The sequence below is a fragment of the Peromyscus maniculatus genome, chromosome X (genome assembly GCF_049852395.1).
Source record: "Peromyscus maniculatus bairdii isolate BWxNUB_F1_BW_parent chromosome X, HU_Pman_BW_mat_3.1, whole genome shotgun sequence".
NCBI classification, from domain to species: domain Eukaryota; kingdom Metazoa; phylum Chordata; class Mammalia; order Rodentia; family Cricetidae; genus Peromyscus; species Peromyscus maniculatus.
In genome coordinates, this window is record NC_134875.1 from 54,891,347 (window position 1) to 54,913,377 (window position 22,031).

The 22,031-nt window shown below is 44.2% G+C and overlaps 1 protein-coding gene across 3 annotated transcripts in view; it reads right to left on the reverse strand.

Annotated features, from left to right (window-relative positions):
* Plp1 (proteolipid protein 1) overlaps positions 1-22,031 on the reverse strand; it is an 84,676-nt gene that overhangs the window by 16,638 nt on the left and 46,007 nt on the right. For 2 of the 3 annotated variants that reach the window (XM_015991277.3, XM_076562336.1), the window contains exons 3-4: positions 8,721-8,907; positions 985-1,138 (exon numbers count right to left, since the gene is read on the reverse strand). The gene's annotated coding sequence lies outside the window, so the exon portion shown is untranslated. Of the gene's footprint in view, positions 1-984; positions 1,139-8,720; positions 8,908-22,031 lie in introns of those variants that run through there. The other variant, XM_015991276.3, reaches the window with a different exon arrangement.

Here is a 22,031-nt window from a genome sequence, read left to right on the forward strand (position 1 = left end):
CGTGGTTTTGTCTTGAGATAAGAGACAACCGAGGGGGGAAACTGAACAGAGCCTAAAATTTTCTGTGGAGGAAGAGAACACATACTGTGTGTTAGGGACTTCTTTTGTGGTTGTGATTTCCCACATGCTTCTGGCTGATTACACTGGAGTCCAGAACCGTACATTATACAACACTGACTCTAGAACAGATCTTTTGCTCTTATACAAGCTCCAGTGTGAAGGGATCCTTGTATATGCCTCTTGCCGAACAGTAAAGTAGCGGCTTCTCAGAGCGGACCAGCCTAAGGCCATGCCTGGTTGCTGAGGGCGTTAAAGTGGTGCCTTCCCAGGCATGCCCTCCAGACATAGACTCTGCCTGCCACAGATGTACACTTGCAGGATCTTCCCTCTATTAACGGCCTTGGAGGAAAGGGATGACGGCAAAAAGAACTGACTTTGGCCATTCTGATGCAGGGCATGAGAAAGAAGATCCTTAAGAACTCAAATAGCCAAGGCAGATCTCTGTGCAGGGGAAATCACTCAGCAGTGTCTCTAGGACTGACTAGACTACTCAGAAGAAAATAATTCCCCAGGAAACTCACAGACACCAAGTTATCTACCATATTCTCCTGAGGCCTCTTTTCTTTTCTCCTTCCCACCCTCTACTGTCTTACAGTATATTTCATCTCTGTTCTTTCTCTTGTCCCTCCTCTCTATCTCCTTCCCCCACTTCTCCTCACTGATGGGGTGGGTCTTCCTGTGTCTGCCTTGCTCTTATGCCAACGGCTCGGAAAGGAATTCGGCCAGGTAATTATGTCACACTCTCCCCAGTGCCCTCTGGTTCTCAGTTCGCTCAGATCTAGTGTGTTGTAGTGGCTCTGTCCATCTGACAGTCTGCCTGGACAGTCTCTCTGCATCCTTGTTCTAAGTCCTCCCTACAGTCCTAGCAGGATTTCTTCCAGGTCTTAAAGAAGCTCCCGACCCCATAAAGTCCATCCACCCTACCTATTTCTGTGATTCTGTTTTCAATGGGTCTCCTAAGGTGAGCTGAAGGAAAGAAAATGTTCTCCATTCCTGCCGGGCTTCTGCAATGCCCAAAACTTCCTCCAGAGGGCACCAGCAGCCTTCATGGTTGCAGTGGGCTGCCTGCTCTGGGGACCTGTGAGGAAGAACAAAGCAGGACTGTATTAAACTAGTAAACACTGCACTGCTTCGAGCACTTCTTGTAGTACCACCCGAGAACCTGGCCCTCCTTGATCATAGCTTGGTTTAGTTGTACGACTGTCTTCAATTAACGATAAAATACTTGGATATTCCCTCCGTTCTCTCCTCTGTCATCTCACAGTACCAGATTCTTGGAGGCTCGAAATAAGGCGGCAAATTTTCTTTGCTCCACTGAGCTAGGGCATTCAGAGAAGCCCCGTGATTTTCCCCCTGAAAACTAGATAAGCACACAAGTGCCTAATCTGGTGGTACACTTCTCCATGTCCACTTAGAAGATGGAAACGGAACCAGAGAAGGCATAGTACCAGTGAGTTCTCGGGCTCATCTGGTGGTACTGGAGAATCTAGAGCTGAGGCTTTTCTTGTCCTACCCAAGAAGACCATGTCATTATAGGCCCAATTTGGAAGGCGAGTGGCCGCTTTTTACAGTTTTTTTTTCCAGTCCTGGCACAGAAGACTGGCAGAATGGCAGGCAATGTATCAAGTCCTGTGTATTTGCAGATAGAACTTTCCACACCCAACTTTCTGCCGATTGGTTTGGCCATGCCTTTCTGGCCAAGAGAACTGAGGGCTGAGGGCCAGAGATGCCACATTCTTTGATCATGCAGGGTGTGTGTGTGTGTGTGTGTGTGTGTGTGTGTGTAGGGGAGGGTGCTGCTCTTTTCCTGGTCATTCAAAGAGCAATGTAAGGATGGCCATGAGTGACTGGTAAATTGTGTGTGTATTTATAAAGGAGAGATGCTAATAGTTTGAGAGAGAGTAAAGAAAGTAGCTTAGAAGCCAAAACATTCAGACAAATAAACTCAGGAAAAGAGCACCCGGAGCATGCCAAATAGCCAGTCGCAGTGCGGAGAAATGAGCTGTCCATATGAACCCTCCCCCCCCCCCCCCCCCGAATCCTGAAAACTGGCCATCTTTACTAGGATAGCCTCTACAGAGAAGATGCATATATACGAGATCTAACAGCAGCAGAATTCAAATGACTTCTGGGCTTGTCAATCCTCACCTAACTCGAAGGAACACATTTTAGCTTTTTCCATTTGAGTAATAGGGGACACAGAAGCAGCTTTCCCAGGGCTACCTACTAGGCAAAAGACAAAACTACCTTTCGAAGATACCCCTATCCAGCCTCATTGCTTGGAACTTGCTGGGACAACTGTTCTGCTCCCAAAGAATCTTTGACTACAGAGCCTCTTTCCTGAACAAGAACAGCCAAGGGAGGATGGGCAGGCTTCTGGCTGCCATGGTCCAAGTTTCTAACCCTTCATACTCCTCGAGCAAAGTGCAAAGTGAATGCTGGAAATGCAACGGTTTTTCTATATCTTGCGGGATTTGAAAGAAGTGGGAGTCAGAAGAGACCATACGACAGGAAAGACCATTGGTGTGCTTGTGAGCTGTGATCATAGTACCAGGACAGACTGGGAGTATGGGTGCTGCTGGAGAGCCAACTCAGAGCCTTTGTATTCTAGGCAAACACTACTACGCTGCATCCCCAGATGTAGGGATTTTTTTAAAAGAGACTTTATTTTAGAAATCTTCATGGCCAAATGTCACAACCCCTGAGCTTTGCCCATAGAAAAAATGTATTAGCAAGATTCGATGAAATAATATTGGCCAAATTTTGATAATTGTTACAGCTGCATGAAAACATGGAGGTTTATCTTATTATTTTCTCTACTTCGTGCATGACTAAAATATGAAGTCAAAAAAAGAAGAGTCATTATAGTTAAAATTCAGACTAAGCCAGAAATAAAAAGGAAAACATTCCCAACGGGGATGTCTATTTCTGGAAGGGTGCACCTAGCCTGGAGAAAGGGGTGGAACTCTGGAGAAGAAGCCTTTTTATTCTATGCTCTTTAGCATGATTGCAGTTGATAATTATGTGCATTTCATGCCTACTTTATTGAAATTTTCATCTGAAAAGTCCTTCAGGCAACAGTCCATAGATCCTTCAGGTCTCTTTCCCTGATTTCAGGCAGCCCATAGCACAGTGGTTAGGCTGGCCCTCCATTGTCCCGCTTGACATTCACCCTGCCTACACCCTTCTGCCTGCTGATACACAGCTTCTGAGGATGCTATGGCCAGTAGAAGCCCTCAGGCAACCCTCTTAGGGCACAGCTGGCTAGCGGAGGAGTGGCTGCCCACAGTTTCCTGTGGGAGAAAACATGTGCCCATGCTATCCAAGAGCCCTTCACCCAGGAGGTAGCCTGCCGGAGGTACAAAGCCTTTCTGCCTGCCTACGGGTTCCACCAACACTGAAGGCTGCATTCTGTCCCTCGAGGGACTGGCGCTAGCAGCTGCCTAGACCTCTTCTTGATGCCATAGCCCTGGGCAGTCTTTACAGAGATGAGTCAACCCCTTCTGGTATAACAAAAGCAGTAACAAACTTTGCTGAGCCTTTCAGAGAGGAACACGGCCAAGCAGCTGGCTGCATAGGCAGCCGAAGGGTCGTTCGCTCTGGGCTATGACACCGCAACTTCAAGTTGAGGTGCTATGGAGCAGACTGTCTAACCTTGAAGCTAATGTACCTTTCCTGGGAAACTAGGCTAATGGCCAGAATGAAGAAGCAGGGGAAACCTCAGCCCTCCCTGCTGAGAGCTAAATGCCTCTGGTAAGTGCATGGCATGTTGCTGGAGCTTAGGGCAAGTGAGCCCCGCAGAGAGCCCTTGCTTTCCTGTCTCCTCTCAGGCCCCAGCTGAGCCATGCCCGAGCAGCTGCTCTGCCCAGCAGCCTGGGCTGAAGTGACAGCCTAGAAGCTGGTACAGGGAAAGACAAGAGCTCCTCTGTGTCTAGGTAGGATGGGCCCGGCTTTTGCCTGTGCTGAGCTCTCCCACTCTCCAACCACTGCTGCTCAAAGGGTTTCACTGCTGCTGGGTTTCCTCTGTGGAAGCCAGGAGTAAGATGAGGGGCCCTGGCCCCAGAGCTGAGGTCACTTCAGGGACCTGCCAAGTTGATGACCAGCCCCTGAATCAGAAGGTGCTAATAGATCCTCTACCATGGCCTAACTTGTAAGATGGTGTGCGCCCTGGCTCTCAAGGGAAAATGCTTTTGTTTTAAAAGTGCCATTGTCAAAAACTTCAATCTAAGAAGCATTCGTCTTGGAGGACCTTCCAAAGAGGGCCATACCTGCTCCTTGAGTTACCTTTCCATATCCTGCAGAATTTTGAAGGCATTGCAATGACTTCCACAGGCTGAATCCAGCAATTTTTTGGCAGGACTTCAAAGGGAACAATGGCAGCACTTCCCTGCTGCCTCACTTGCCTGCCTGAAGCTGGACCATTAGAAAGACAGGAAAACTCTCACTAGGATGCACTTTTATTGGGCCTACCATCGTGGCCTGCCCCTAGAAAGTCCTTTCAGTACACTGCTTTAGAGATCCCTCTAAGGTCTTGGCCTTTGAAAGAGGCACCAAAGCTAAGTCTAAAGAAACTAGCCTTGGTGTTAGAAGCCGTTCAACCTCGAGTTTTCATAAAAAGGGACAGCAGAGGGATGGCTGGTGGAGGCTTTAGGGGGACTGGATCTTTCCCCAAAACTGTACTTGGAGAAACTGACTTTTCTGGGTTTCCGAGTGGTTGTCCTCTCTTCATGATAACTGAGCAAAAAGAAAGGACTCTGAATGGTAACATTCAAGATTTCAGCTAGACATCAAGCGGCCTTTCACCTGGTCAGGGATCTACATGAGTACAGAGTACAGTGATTTAAAACACAGACTGAAGGGCTGGAGATGGAGCACAGTGACCAAATGCTTGTCGAGCATAGCAAAGCCCATAGCAAAGTACCTGTCTCTAGAAACAAGCCCAACCCCAGCTTCCTTCCTTCCTTCGAAACAACCACAGATTCAGTTAGTCAGACCTGCTAGGGCTAGCAGACCAGTCGATGACACTAGGCAAGGACTGAGCCTTTGCTTTTTCATTCCTAAAAAGATGTAACAACAGTGGTGACCTGATATGGTTACTAACTTCAGACATCACCGTTGATCTTCTTTCGATTGCTATTATTATAGGGCAGAGGGACCATCAGGATTTATACAAGAAAATGAACAAGAAATTCTCTGCTATGGTACAAAAACAGTATTAATAACAACCAGGTGAGGGGACTGATACTCTGGAAATGCTTCATAAAACAACAAGCAGATGCTCAACTTTAGTGATCTCTGGCACCGACACCTTTCAGATCTAGGACTTCTAGAGATTCCCAAAATTTGCCTATCCTTAAAACAGCAATTAGGAAATGTGCTTGGTAGAAATACTGAAATGTCTTAGGACTCACTGAGCAGTTTCACAATTCATTTGGTGTTTTCCAAAGACTCCACATCCTCTAAGTTTAAAGCCCTCACCAGCCAACAATTTTTCAGCAAGAAAAACATTTCCCATGATGCAGGTCCTTCTCTGTGAAAACTGGGTACATCTTGGGGAACCCAAGGCAGGTTGGTTAGCCTTTACCAGTGCCAGAGAACTACCCAAACTCTACACTTTAAGCAGTTGTGTGGTATTGTGTTCCCAGAAATATTGTGCACTCTAATAAACTTATCTGGGGTCAGAGAACAGCCTCAATATTAAACATAAAGGATAGGCAGTGGTAGCACACACCTTTAATCCTAGCATTCCAGAGGCAGAGATCTACCTGAATCTCTGTGTGTTCAAGGATACAGCCAGGCATGGTGACTCACGCCTTTAATTATACACAATACATGTAAGTGCAAATGTGTACACACACACACACACAGAGAGAGAGAGAGAGAGAGAGAGAGAGAGAGAGAGAGAGAGAGAGAGAGAGAGAGAGGCACTAAAGGAAGTTGTGCCACAAGGGCTGACAAGGTTCCCCATAATAACTACAGGCTAACAAAAACTCCAGTACCAGGTATAAGAAATCTCCTTTCAAATAGTTCGTCAGGGAAGTTCAAGTGACCCCCAAACAAAACAGACTATGGCAACTGCCCTTGCTTGCTTCTCAGAGGTTGAGGGTGGGCCCTTATTGCTGAGCATACCACACCTTTAGGAAACAGGACTTGGATTATTTGAACTGGATCTAACCTGAGAGCCTCCTTCCTGTGGGTTAGCTTCAGTGGTATCAGAAAATACTATGCAAGCTGCCGAGGGAGAGTAGTAGTTAACAGACCTATCAGCCATGGAACCTATGACTCACAATAATGACCAAAATGATAAGATATCCATAAAGGTCCAGTAAGTAGCATTCATATTTTGGTGGTAACCAACAGGGGTCTAATGGAACTTAAGGCCAACTCAACAGGAGGGAAATCATGCCTGGTACTAGACACCTAGCCAAATTCCCACAGCTAGTGAGGTCATGGATCTTAGAAGAGACTCTATTGCCACCATTTTGCTAGACCAGCATAATTCCTAAATACATTCTAAATCTTATCCTTAGACCCACAGATTAGTATAGCTACCATCCCTCATATAAAAAAAAAAAAAACAAAAAAAAAACTTCTCTTTACATCAAATGTATGAAGGGTTTTTTTTTGTCAATTTATTACATTCAAGTATTTCTTTCAAAAGAAAGAAAAGAGTGAAATTACTCCACACCTTTAATCTACAAAATCCCCCCCAACCTATAAAATAGTATAAGTAACATTTTCCAGTTGTTTATTTACTATGGTATAGTCTAAATGGGTACAAGCTACTATGTATAGTTGTGGTGATATTGTGTTCCCCAAAATGTTGTGCACCCTAATAAACTTACCTGGGGTCAGAGAGCAGAACAGCCACTAGATATAGAGGCCAGAAAATGGTGGCACACATGCCATTAATCCTATCACTTGGGAAGCAGAGATCCATCCAGATCTCTGTGAGTTCAAGGCCACACTGGAAACAGCCAGGCTTGGTAACAAGAGCCTTTAATCCCAGGGAGTGATGGCAGAAAGCAGAAAGGTATATAAGGCATGAGGACCAGAAACTAGAAGCTTTTGGCCTGGTTAAGCATTTAGGCTTTTGAGCAGCAGTTCAGCTGAGATTCATTCTGGATGAGGACTCAGAGGCTTCCAGTCTGAGGAAACAGGATCAGCTGAAGAACTGGTGAGGTGAGGTAGCTGTGGCTTGTTCTGCTTCTCTGATCTTCCAGCCTTCACCCCAATACCTGGCCTCAGGTTTGATTTTATTAATAAGTACCTTTAAGATTCCTGCTACACAGTTGTCTCAGGAGTTGCCAGCCACAACAGGTTAAGAGTGTCCCCTGTGCTAAGGCCACTGTATGGGACATTACCAAAGTCCCCATCCTTCTCTGAAACATTATGTCCAGACAAAGCAGGGCTGCCAGATTAAATGCACACTGCACAACTGAATTGGTAGTCCAGATGAACTGAATTATTGTTTAATATGTGTGTCCTAAAGGCTGGATGGAACATGCTCACATTTTTAAAAAGCCTATCATTTATCCAAGAGTCAAATGCAACCGAGTACCCTTTGATTTGTCAATCTGGCAATTCTACAGGTCAGGGCAGTCAGCTGGCAACGGCAAGCCAAGCTGGCTTCTGGGGAAGGTGCCAGAAATGCTGCTAAGGGAACCTCCAACAAAAAATACAGTTTCCTATCGACAGCTGTTCTACTCTGAACTTCAGCTCCAGTTCCTTCATCTGCTGGGCCTGCCTTTGGCCTCTCAGTCCCACTCTAATCTAGGGAAGCTCTTCCAGGGTGAGAGACCAGATGGGCCCCGAGACAGGATGCACAACGCTTGAGACTCAGGACTTTGTGGTCAACCAAGTTGGATTCCTAACCCACTCCAGCTTAGGCCAAAGCACAGTAAGTGGCAATTATTGTTAATACTTAGAGCCTGACCTTCTTCCCACTTCTCTTTTCTCTCCCCTTCTTGGCCGTTGGGTGAAGTGTAGAAAAATGGAATGGTCTGTAGATGTAGGCCTTGTCAAGAGAGAGAGCTTGGGCCTCGTCTGGAAAGCCTGTTAGAAACACTTAACCAACTGGGGATCCAGATACAGCTGACCCAGAGGGAGTGAGCCTGTGCTGGGCCCTGTGCTAGGGGAACACTGGAGCAGAAGTAAGCACAGCATCAGTCTGTCCTTTCAATGTCAAATAAAGTTGACTCAAGTGGCCACCCTAACCCTTGTCAGGAAAGTTCAGTGTCTCCCTTAGATATTTCTTAGAAATCTTAAGGGCTCAGAATCCTATGTGGCTCAGAATTGGAGCTTCTAATAAACTTCAGATTTCACAACTCATCTTCTATTCCTTCCTTCCTTCCTTCCTTCCTTCCTTCCTTCCTTCCTTCCTTCCTTCCTTCCTTCTTTACTTCTTTCTTTCTTTCTTTCTTTCTTTCTTTCTTTCTTTCTTTCTTTCTTTCTTTCTTTCTTTCTTTCTTTCTTTCTGTCTGTCTGTCTGTCTTTCTTTCTTTCTTTCTGTCAGGTGACAGGAACATCGTTCTTTCCTGATTTATAACTTTTAAAAACCCATTTATATGAAGACCTTTGTAACTGACATATTGTGTCAAGGTTTACATAAACGGAGGAGACATATGTTATAACGATATCAACAATTAAAAATCGGTTACCAGCGGTTTCATTGTCAGCTGGAATTTCTCTGTAAACTCCACTGTCGAGCTCTGGATTCATTCCTGCTCTTATCTCTCATTTCTTGGTTTTTCTCTGGCTCACCACAAATCCACGTTCATTTCTTAATAAACAGCATCTCAGCTCTGTATGTACTACATTCCACTCCTTTTCACCAGATTCCTCCTCCTATTATTTTGAGACAAAAATATATCATGTTTTCAGAGGTTGGCCTTGAACTCGAGCTCTTTCTGTTTCAGTTCCCCAAGTGCTGCAATCACAGACATACGCGACCATACCCCAGGAAGGAAATTCCTTAAGCAAAAGCTTGATGTGAGCTGAGGAAATAATCATGTTTTTATTACATTACCCTGGTACAAACTTAATCAATATTGATCCATCAACATACAAAGACAGGGTTGTTACTCCTACCTCATACATGAGCAAACTGAAGCTTTTGATGTAGTCCTGGGAGACCTACATAAAATTCAACCCTATTTCTTCCAAGTCTAGTGTTCTTTCCATTACCCAAGGATGTTGCTGGGGAGAAAATATTTTAGAAAGTACTAAATTATGTATTAAAGCAACTAGAGAAAAAAAAACATATATATGCCAGAGATGGTAGGTAGAGAGATGCTCCCTGGTAGAAGAGTTCTTTGTAAGGGAAAAGATTCTACCTGCTGTGGTCCACAGCCTCTTCCTTTGGCCAGCTTCCAGAGCTAGCACTGCAAAACTCTCTGTGAAGAGCAAAACCCCACCCCTACAGAGTCACTAGGTCCTGGCATTCCTGAGTTGTTTCCCGTAGATGCCACTTTCGAAGTTCTAGTGATCACACTTTTGTATTGTTCGTGAACAATTTTTGTTTCAAGGTCTCCCCACAGTCTAAAGTGGATGTTTTTCCTATGTGTAATTAACAGAAGAAGTCTGGGCACCAGAGAACTCAAGTGATGTCACCCATCTTGTAAGGGGCAGAAGTCAAACTGCTGGCTGGCTGATTTCATATGCATGTGCTATCAATGAGCATGTGCTCAAAGATCATGAGGCATACATGTGGAGTTGATAAAGCTGGGTTTGTCATTCACTGCAGCAAATGAAAACACCCCGTTCTCATCCACTGTATTCAGTTCCCCTCAAGCATCGAGTAACGAACTCAACTGTATCAAGCACAAATGTACTAATGATCTTTGGCTGGTAGGCATTGATAGAAATGGCGATTGATCAACATGTACCTGAACTGTCTCTACCTTGGAGCCACATCTTCCATTTAGTGACCAAAGGTTTCATGTTTAAAGTTTAAGAAGGACACTGAGATCAACTGACCTTTTTTTTTTTATTAGAGATTGATTAGAAGAGATGGTAATGCTACAGATAGACAAAAACATGGCGCTGACTCTGAGGAGATCAGCCCTGCATGGTAGAGTAGGAGTTTCTTCTCACACTTTTCACTGCAAGTGGGGTGTGGAGGAAACTGAAAAAAGTCTCCCTTTTCACTCTGAAATTGGCCATTGCTGGGGTAGGTAATCAATAAGTGCCCAGTTAAAGAAATTTAAGTGCACAATAACTATCTTTCATAGCCATTATAACACAACCCTAGCTAATGATAACCACACTTGAAATTCCTTCTAGCTGCCTCTTTGAGATGACAGTCTGCCCACATGTATTGGGGGAGATCTAAGGGGGGAGGTCTAAGTTCACACTGAATCCAACTATGATGTCTCAATGAAGCCCTTCATGTGGTTACCATGATTAACATTTTTATTTACTATTATTAATATTCAAACGTAGTTAAAACCTTAAGATTATAACCTAGTTTGCTTATATATTTGTGTATGTATAAGTTCATACAAATAAAGGTAGAGTAGGTATTAATTTCCTATAAATTTGTAAGAATAAAGTGCTGAAGGAGTAAAATTTTAACTTGTGTCATTTTTACATAAAGTAACTGAATTATTTGACATCCAGATTAGTTGTAGTTCCTTTCTGGCCTCAAAATGTTCTACCTCTCAGAGCTTTTCTATATATCCTGAAAACATTTTTAAGAAGTCCTCACCAGTAAACCAAAAATTGACATACAGGTAGTTACTATTTATTGCTGAATGACTTTCCAATGTTGACTACAAATCTTTCTCAAGGTGCTTATGACTTACATATTGCCTCTTATACTGATGAGTCCTAATTTACCTCCCTGCAGCGGTTTGAGTGGAGAATGTCCCTGCTGGGTTCATGTATTTGAAGACGTGGTCTGCGGTTGGCGGCACGATTTGAGAGAGGTCATGGAACCTTTAGGAAGTGAAGCCTTCCTTGATGGAGGAAGAGCATCACCAGAGGCAGACTTTAATGGTTGATAGCCTCACCTCACTTACTGTTTACTCTATCTGCTTCTGGCGTGTGGACAAAAATGTAACCAGGTGGCTTCCTGCTCCTGTCCCGCATACCATCCCTTCCCCACCATTATGGATGCTAGCCACCTGGAACCATAAGCCAAAATCAACTCTCTCTTCTTTAAGTTACTTTTGGACATGGTATTTTATCACAGTGACAGAAAAGGAACTAATACACCTTCCTGCCTAGAGAATAATAAAATCATTACAATATTTTCTATGCCTAAGTTATCTCTGGGTTTTCTAAAGTGGCCATTTAGATGACACAATGATTTAACATTTTACCCTATAAAAGAGAGAGCAGAAAGATAATTAGGTTTATCTAAGCTTCTCTTTGAATTAAGTACAACTATTAAAAGAATTTTGTCTGTCATACTTAGCATCAAAATAATCTGACAAATTAAAAGCAGAATTCATCAACCAGATATAAGTATGCAAATGGAAACATATTTCAGTGCCTGCATACTTTTCAAAAACCTTACTTCTATTTAAACACAAAGACTGTAAAATATCTGTGTGCCAAAATCTTTCTTGGGATTTTAGCTCAAAAACCTCTATTCCGTTTCCATTTATAAAGTTTCTGCACAGGTGCTAAGGGTATTTATTTGATGAGTGGTCAGACGTTATTGCGTATTTCAGGCTTTCAATAGATGCAGGAGATAAGACATAGCTACTTTTATCTAAGAGCCATAATAGCAACAGTAAAATGTATACCAACCAGAGCTGGCGTAGTTCTAGCTTTCCACTAAACTACTGGTTCTCTATGCAGTGCAAATTCGGTGCTACTGACTCTCATCACTCGTCAGCTTGTTGCCACACCTACTAAACACCATCAGTGTTCCTTCCACACTTGCTGGTGTGCTCTAAACATAAGTGAGCGTCTTCATCACAGTCACCACTGTTAGCTTGTGCAGACCTTTAAAGACACTTCAGTCTGCTTTACAGGAACTGGTCAACAGTACTAAAAAATATAAATAACTGCGGTAGGCGGAACACTTACATCGCAAATACCAAGTTGTGGGTTCCATCCCTAATATGATAAGTCCATTAACTTAGAGGGACCTAAAATGGGTTCACTCAACTTGCTATATATAGGTGATGCTTTTACTCCCAATACAGTCCATGTCTTTCCTTATATATGGCATGAGACATACTACATCCTACTTTATCCTCTAGGTTTTAGATACTTTTTAGATATTAGATATTTTTGGAAATTCAGTCCTTCAGAGGATAGTGTTTCTCCAAAAGTCTTTGTTGTTGTTTGAGACAGGGTCTCACTATGAAGTTCTGGACAGCCTGGAACTCTGTGTAGACGAGGCTAGCCTCAAGTACATAGAGGTGTGACTGCCTATGCTTCCCAAGTGCTGGGATTAAAGGCATATGTCACCACACCTGGATATCTATCTTTTTAAAAATTACCCCCAAATACCCAATTTCCTCCAAAGTGAGGCACACATGGGATTTTTTTAGAATTCCCAAAAGGAAGCCTGACTGCCTCTCATGCCCACTACACGAGCTGAGAATCTCATGGTAGGAACAATGCAACTGACAGGAATGATTACTTCTCACCCCTAGCAAAAGTCATAAATAACATTCTACTCTGCAAGTACAACAAACTATTCTAAATTCAGAATCTATGCTTTTTATGAGCTGTCTCATTGTCCTTACTAACCTCTTAACTGTTAAAGCAATTATATGCTGTAACAAATAATTCTTGCCATGGCTATATGATAAGAGATAAATAAAATAGTCAAAAGTTTTGAAAACGTACATAATGACTAAGTAATATATACTGTCCACTTTCAAATGCTGCTGCATACCCACTGTCTTATGAGAGGTCTCAACATCTCATCCTGCAACATAAGGAACAGAAGAGACTAATATCATTCTTACTACAGACTATGTTCTCTAAACTAAGTCTCGGTGGTGTTGAAGCCTGTCCATCACTGATTCCCGTCCTGCAGGCTGACTATGTTTACTCTGGGCAATAAGTGAGGAACTAAGACAGAAAACTGCAGCCCCCAAAGCTAGAACTTGCCCTGGTCTTACCAGTTAGCCCTGGCTGTTGCCTGCTAAACAAAGTCACAGAACATCAACATCAAATAAGGCCAATCTGTGACCATGAAAGATCAAGACTACAGTGTAACTAGCTCTGAACAAAGACAAACTATGAACAATGTTTAAACCTTAGATATGACTGAACTTGCCACTGCCCTTGCTAATACAAACTGATGCTCCTTTATCTTTGCTTTCATATTTCTCCTCACAACAGATCATTACTAAGATGCCTTATTATAGAGATGCCTGCTTTCTGAGTGGAGACAGGAGGATTCCTGCAGGCCATCGGCTTGCCAGCCTAACTGAATCAATAAGCTCCAGGTTCAACGAGAAACCCTCTCTCAAAAGCTAATGTCTGGGGAGTTGGCCCAGTAGGTAAAGTGCTTTCTTTGCAAACACAAAGGCCTGTCTGGATCCCAGCAGCCAAGGAAAAGCCAGGCATGCTAACGCATGCATGTAATCCCAGCACTAGGGAACAGAGACAGGAGGATCCCCAAAGCTTACTAATCAGTCACCCTAGACATAATGGTCAGCTTCAGGATCGAGAGAACCTGTCTCAAACACTAAAGTGTGAAAGAAGATATCCAGACCTCAGCTGCTGGCCTCCACACATACCTACAGGGGTGAGCACACTCATGCACATGCATATACCACATATATGCACATGCACGCATGTGTGGGAACATAGACACACATACACAGAGACAGAGACATACACAAATGTATAAAGTGGGTTATGATCTTTATACTCATGCACACACATGCACATCCATGCATACATAAAGTGTACACATATACAAGGTGAAGGAGGAGGAAGAGAAAGGACATGCTTTAAGACTCTGCTTCCTAAACGTATTCAACCTAGAGCAAAGCCCTGCTCCCATATGCCCTCCTCACCACTACATTAAGATGAACCCAAATCCTATGACATTCTTAATACCATCTTACTAAGGTATAACCCTTGCTGCAATAAGTAACATGCATATTACTTCACTTTTATTGCTCCCATTTTACAAGTATTAAACACGGGACCCCAAATTTAAATAACTTCTTCAAATTATTCAGCAAATAAACTAAGAAACCTATGCAAGAATCCAGGATTTGCTCTTTGCACTATGCTACACAGCCCTTAAAATACTCCATACATAGAAGTTATATTACGTTTCTGGCAGTTCCTCAAAAGAAAATTCCATTTTCTGACAAGTTACATCATAAGCTTGTATTATACCCTCTACAACTGGCCTTGCCAGGGGCTGGAAAGATGGCTTGGTGGTTAAGAGTGCATACTGCTCTTCCAGAGGACTCACGTTCAATTCCCAGACTCACATCAGGTGGCTCACAACTTCCTTTAACTCCTACTCTAGAGGATCCAACACACTCTTCTGTGGGTACCTGCACTGTTCCCATAGGCACCCACACATACTTTTAAATTAAATAATAACAAAATAAATCTTTAAAAAAGATTGTCTTCCGCAATTTTAAAAGCTCAAATTAGCCTTGATCACAGTAGTGGGTCATTAAATTGTGTCTATATGTTTATCCAAGATATGGAACCACTCTTGGTACCCATACTCAGAAAATGTGGTACATATACACAATGGAACTTCATTCAGCGTGAAGAAAAATTACATTGGAAGGAAAATGTAGGGAACTGGACAACATATTAAATGAAACAAGTAGGATGTAAAAAGACAAATGTTGCATGTTTTCTCCATATGCAGAATTAAGGTTTCAATCTATAATACTGATATATAGTCTGCATAGTCTTTAAAAAAGGTACTTCCCTCCACCCCCTCTAAACATATATATTAGGACACAGGAACTGAAAGGGACTATGAGAGGGGAGACGAGAACTAACTAAACTGAGGGAGAGGAAAACAAGAAAAGGGTGGAACAAATCTGACATTAAAGCCTAAGGAAGGACCTTGAGAGTGGAAGGGGACCAGCAAAGAGGCAAAAAGAGTAAAACATAACAGGATTGATTAGGAAAACGTCACAAGGAAGCCGGGTTCTGTATGCTAACCAAAAAAGCATAAAAAGAGAAAGTGGCATGTGTGTGTGCTTGTGTGCATACATGCATTCATGTGTATGTGAGTTATGATTTGTGATGCATATTAATGTGTTACCTGATTTATTCTGGGATTTCACCTGGCTAATAGAATTATTGTGACCTCGTCTGCACAGTACATAAACAGGAAACACTCATTTTTTTCAGATTTCTTCGAGGCTGGTGCTGACAGAGGTTAAAAGCTCTGCAGGCCATGGTAAGGCCGCTGCTAGCTCAGCACAGGACTTTCCAGGGAGAATGGAGGGAGGGGCCAGAGCTACCGCTGCAGAATGTCTATTTAGTGCTGATGGAGGACAATTACAGCTAGTCTTACAACAAGGACAGAATGGTTCCTCTGCTGCCAGCCTCCCAGCCCCTCTGTGATAGACACAAACACCGGGGGTTAGGAAGAAGTCTAAGACATGACTTCTGCTCTATGGCACTTACCTTAGACTCCCCACAATGGGGAAGACTTTCTCTTCTCTCCTTCCCAACTGGGAACAGTGTTGAATTGCTGAAAGAAGCTCTCTTGGTAAGAGGGAGGGTGGACTGTGGGCTGATGTAGGCATGAAGCCCAGCCATGGGGTTCCTACTTAGGTGTCAGGATTCATTGACCTAGGATAACTGCCTCGCACAAAAGTTTCCACGGCAAGGGAGGAATATGGGGAGAGGAACAAAGTCTATTCAGCAGAGCCTTAGTAAACAGAAATGTACATTAGGAGAACAGGGGGGTTGCCCAGAGGCTGTATTTATTTAAATCTACTTGATCTGGCTTCTTCTTTAGCTTGGATTGCCTTGGTAAGCAGGGGATGGCTTACACGAGAGTAGAACCGAGGCTGCCCCCAGCCACCCATGCTTTCAGGTGTTAGGAAGGAGCCACTAGGAACCAGATTCTTTCAGTCTTAAGACTCGGGACGGTAGCTCTTGTGGACTCCCTAAAACCATATTCAGGTCCTTCCCATAAGGCACCGTAGTCACAGGGCCAGGGGCTGTGCTAGGCCAACCTCACATGCAAAGGCTGTAAGAATAGGAGGTCCTCTCCTCACAAGATCGTAGACTAGTGCGTTCCTTGGCATGGCTCTTTTATTAAACTATCAGAGGGCACCATGGACATATGAGAGGCATGGGATAGATAGGATGGCACACATGCTCCAGAGATTTCACCCTCCAGACTCCAGTCATAAAGTTTAGAGCGGAGGGCTGACTTTGTCCATCTGGACTACTAGTCCACTGTTTATCTCAGAGCCACCACATACAGCTACCAACCTGGTTTCTGCTCCTACCAGGGGAAAGTTCCAACCTCCACAAAGATGCAGTTCTTCCTTGTGCTTCTCCAGCAGCCCAGCCTGTGCAGTTTGCATTTATTTTTCACTATTTCATTTAATATTCATATATGCATAAGTGTTTTGATCCATCTATCTCCAATTCCATCCCCTCTAATTCCTCTCGTACCCCTTCTACCACTTTTCCCTTCCAACTTCAGAAGCTTTTAAAAAAAAAACCTTAATACCCACTGAATTCATGGAGTGCTGCCTGTAGGTATGAGTGTGGGACCATCTGCTGGAGCATGGGTAACTTAAAGGTTCCCATTACCTAAGGTGACTCTCCCTTGGCAGCCATTCATTTGTCAACAGCTTCTCAGCTACGGCTGGGGCCTCATGAGACCCTCCCCCATCCATACTGGGATTTTGGCTGGTCTGATCTTGTGAAGATAGTCTGCATTTTAAAAAAGGAACCTGGGTTGGACATGTTGGCACATGCCTTTAATCCCAACACTGGGGAGGCACAGAAAGATGGATCTCTGTGAGTTCAAGGCCAGCCTGGTCCAGTACAACCAGAGTTACATAGTGAGACCCTGTTTTTTAAAAAACTGGAAAAAATAGGAAAGAAATTATCAATTAAAAACCAGTGAGAATATTCCCAAAGCAATGATACATTTTATTAAAGCCCCTCATTGGAGGGAGAAGAATTTCCCAAAGTGTGTTTCAGAGAATGACACTTCCTCACAATGGGGAAAAGTTGGACCCCCTTGTAAGGAGGTGGTCGGTTTATCTTCAGAACATAAGAAGTACTTCAGTCCTGTCCAGCCCAAGGAAATTAAGAGTGGGTGTGTGTCCTTGTTACCTCAACTGTCAACTTGACATAGCACAGAGTCACACCTCAGAAGGTGCTCTCAAACTGATGTATTTCCAGATCAGACTGTCTTGATTGTTAGCTGATACAGAAGGGCCCGGCCCACTGTGGGGCAAAGGATCATGGGCTGTGTAAGAAAGCTAGCTAAGGTGGGTAGGTGGGTAGGTGAGTGAGGCATCAAGTAGCATTCCTCCATGATTTCTGCTCTGCTTCCTTGGCTCTGAACCCCCCAATTAGAGGTAATGACGTATGGAATAGCAAGAAGGCCTGCCTTCAGGTTAATGCTGGAGTTCCTATTTGGATTTCCCTCAATGATGGACTGTGACTGAAAAGTAAGCCAAAAAAAAAAAATCCTTTCCACTCCTAAGTTGTTTTTTGGTGGTGGTGTTTGTCACAGCCACAGAGTTGAAACTAGAACAGTGTGTATGCCTCCTCCAAATTCTTTCTCGCCAGTTGGCAGAATTCAGAGTACACAGTAAGATATATAACATGGCCAAGTAATACTATGGAAAGAGCTTGGTCCCAAAGTGAGTGTACAGCTTAAAGCCTACCATTTCACCCCATCTCTCCACTAGGCTATGAATTCACTACTGATTTACTGAACCACTGAAATTGGGTGCTGCTTGTTACCATATCTATCCTATTCTGCTATGACCAATACAATCAGGACATTCTTTTTTCCTGTAGCTTCTCCTGGGAGAAAAGCTTTTGAAGTGTTTATCCTCCCCGAGGAATGGCAGTGTAGTCTAGTGAGCACTAGACATAAAGTCAGACAGAACGATAATCAAATCCCAGCGCACACCAGCTGTGCGGGCAATTGACTGAGTTTGTGTTGTCTGATTTAAAAGTGAAGATGCCAATGCATAACTCACAGAGCTGGTGGAAAGACTGAATGAGATTATATGCAGAAAGTGCCCAGCACATAGTAGATGCTCATTTGAAGAGTAACAATTACCATTATCTAGGAAGCCCTGACCTTCTAAGTGATGCCTAATAATACTATGTTCTTATAAAAATAAATAGTTTCCGTGGTTCCTTCCCAAATCATGAGAACAAAGTGATTGGCTTGGCATGTACTTGTTTCAATTACTGCCTTCCCAGCTTCCTCCTGGTTTGTGTCTTTTAAGCAGTATCTTCCTTCCCCTCATCCTTAGGAACAAGCTGATGCTCAATGTCCCATCCTCCTCTCATTCCAAACCAACACCAAAGTCCCAAGTGAAGCTGCACTCTACTGGGTACCTGCCTCCTTAGAAGGCTCCACAGGGTCAACTGTGTCTATCTTCTAGACTTGGGCTGTCAGCCCACATCCTCTGGCATCCTCTGAGCTGATTCCTATGGCTGGAACAGGCCAGGGCTCTATTGCTCCCCTTCTACTCTGTTCAATTTCGGGCTGGCATCACTGCTCGGGGATCAGCTGTGGACTGTTTAAGTGTCAGCCAACACAATGCCACTGAATGTTCCAGAAAGACATGCCCCAGCACTCTGCAAAGAACACAACTTACAGCTCCTGCAGGCTGAGAGCTTGAGGGAGACTAGTTTGGCAAAGACAACTCTGGTAACAGGGGATTATTGATCAAGGTTGCTATGTGACTGCTGTGTACAGTAGTAAAAAAAGATTGAATTCATACTCATCTAACTATTCCCGGAGAAAGCAGAATACATGCTTATTTTCTTGTCTTGTAAGAATTTTTATTTCAGTTTTATGTTTTTAAAAGGTAAGTTATTCAATCCATTCCTATCCCCATTCTCTCCCCCTCCAAGCCCCCCCATCCCTCTACCAGTCCTTCTCTCCCAACTTCCTGTGCTCTTTTTTTTAAAAACCCCACTGAGTTCACTTAGTGTACCCAGTATGGGGATGGGTAATTGGCCATCTACAGGAGCATGCCATTTATTGTGATGCCGGGGATCAAGTCTAAGAGGTTTTGCATATTGGGCAAGTGCTGGACCACCGCACTATAGCAACAGCCCCGATAAGGCTTTGTGTAACCTGTCTAGCTCTAGTCCCCACCCCTTTCTTCCTCCTCCTCCTCTCTGTCTGTTTCTCTGTCTCTGTCTCTGTCTGTCTCTGTCTCTCTGTCTCTCTCACACATACACACACACACACACTAACAGAGCTAATTTTTTTTTTTTTTGGTTTTTCGAGACAGGGTTTCTCTGTGTAGCTTTGCGCCTTTCCTGGAGCTCACTTGGTAGTCCAGGCTGGCCTCGAACTCACAGAGATCCGCCTGGCTCTGCCTCCCGAGTGCTGGGATTAAAGGCGTGCGCCACCAATGCCCGGCCAGAGCTATTTTTAATTTTGTTTCTCGAAGTCTGCCTGGATCTCTCATCTCTTTTTCCTCTATACTGGAATTAGCACTGACTTGAGACTCTTGTGTTCCCTTAGGCTCCAGGCTGGTAAGTCTCCTGAGGTACCCACTTTGTGTGAACTACACTGGTAGGTGGTACTGGAGAGCTTGCTCTTACTGAGGAAAGAGGCAGCTTCTCCTCAGCTCCTCCAGGCACTGACCACCTCCTCACCCCAGCCCCTATTTTTTCCTGATGCTCTTGACTAGAAGGCTTCTAGACCCTTCCATAATCGAGACTATTGTGTGCTCTGTGTGGAGAAGTCCCTCAAACAATGACAGTATTGGAGCTGGCCCAGGAAGCACTTCTCAGAGACCCCCCAGTTTCGATGCTGATCACACTGGGTTGCAGCTGAGGTCAGTTGTCATGGCTCTTCATCTGGGCAGGAATGTGTCTAATGGGAGCTCCTGGAGCTTGCACATTGGGAACACATTCTCCTGAGTCTTGCCCCTAGAAGGCAGACCCAAATTATTTAAATCCATGGAAAACTGTAGAAGGAAGATATTGTTATTATCTCCCAAGTTAAAGGAAGAGGTAATTGAGGCTGTATAAGTTTACACAGCTAAAAGGACGTAAACATTTTCTTCTTAAATAATCTGCCTCTCAATCCTACATCGCTAACCACTAGGCACATCACCTGCCTAGACTACCCCTCCTGTGCCCCATACCTCCTGAGTTAGTCGTAAGTATTCTTTACTCAGGATCTTTTCCCATTTCCTGGAAGCATCATCCATTTCACAGAAAGCCCTAGAGTAAGGTTCAGGGACAGTGTGCCCATAGGGGCACAAGGAGCCCTTATCGAGAATGTGAGGAGGACCAGGAAATGTAAGAATGGAATGGCGCAAAATCAAGTATCTGGGGAAGGAAGCAGCTAGCAAGGTATCTGGAAAGCAGAAAGCAAGCTCATCTCAGCCCAGGCAATCAGCTGCTGACTCCACTTTCCCCACATACGAGCACATGCACTTTATCACACGCACATGCTGCTGTGCTCAATTATTCCAGCACAAGAGCTACCCGAGAAGAGACTGCTTGTTAGCAGGGGAACTTGGCAGATGTGCCCTCCAGCTCTGTTTTTGAAAGAAGCCAGAGTGTTGGGGGCGGGGTGAGCTGCAGAACTCCTGGGGCTCAGAGGACACCTCCTATGAGGACAGATGCTGAGGAAGCCCTCAGCTGCTCAGCATGACTGGCTCTTCCCAGACACTCTGAGCAGAGCTTTGTAAGAAGCCTGCTGCACTTCTATGACTGTTCCCTGAGTCAGGCTCAATAGGCGGATCCAGAAGCCCCAGGCCTTCTTCACTCAGCTTATCCTGCTCAGACCCCATCGGTTCTGCAAGCTTTCATCCTTCTGTGTGGAAAGTTCACACTTGGGTGATCCCCCAGTTCTTGAAGAAAAAGACTGCTTCTCGGTAAACCATCGCCACGTTTCTCTTTCGGTGGACCAGGATTTTGTGTCTGGAATCTGTATATCACACGCTATTAAACACCTTTGCAACTGACACTCTTTTTGAAGCTCCTCTCTTACTTTCATGCGCAAGTCGTTTCACACATATTATACTTACGTGGTTTAGTTTTCTCATCTGAGAAACGAAGATGACACTATTCTACTTCCTAAACGTTTTTGAGAAGGTGATGACAAAGGATTCTGAAGGTCCTGGTCAAGTACACAGGTGCTACAATGTGCTACGAGACTCACTTGTTTCAACCCCAGTCAGCAAGCTTCTTATCTGCCTGATGACTCCTTTCTTAAGTGTCAAGCAGGGTACTTTGTACACAGCAGAATCGCCACAGAATCCTGTTGAATGACATACAGATTTGCCTGGGAACACAGCATTTTAGGACTATACATGGCTGTCGAGTCTCTATTTTACAACCCAGGCCTTAGACTAGGTCTTTCCCATCTCCCTAAGATCAGCATCAGATGACACAAAATGAAGACAATGGCACTCCTTTTAATTTCGGGAGAAGAGATGAAGGGACGGCTCTAAACTATAAGACTGAGCCACAGCACAGCTTTCCTCCCTGATTGATAACAAGCGGCTGAGGGGATGAGGAATTCCCAAGGTCAAGACTGAGAGAAGAGGGGAGTAAGAGGGACAATAGCAAACGTGGGGCATGGTTAGTCTTTCCTTGGTCATTATAAGACTCAGCCATTATAAGCATACCAAAGAAAGAGGCTGAATGGGACCAAGTCACTCCAGCATCAGCCAGCCTGCCAAAATAAGGGACATGACCAGAGAAGCACAGGACTGGGTGGTACATTCGAAGCCACTTTCTTCACTTTATGCCGAGGCCCAGAAACCTGTGGTGATTCTTCAAACACCACAGAAACAGCGGAGGGCAATGCCATCTCT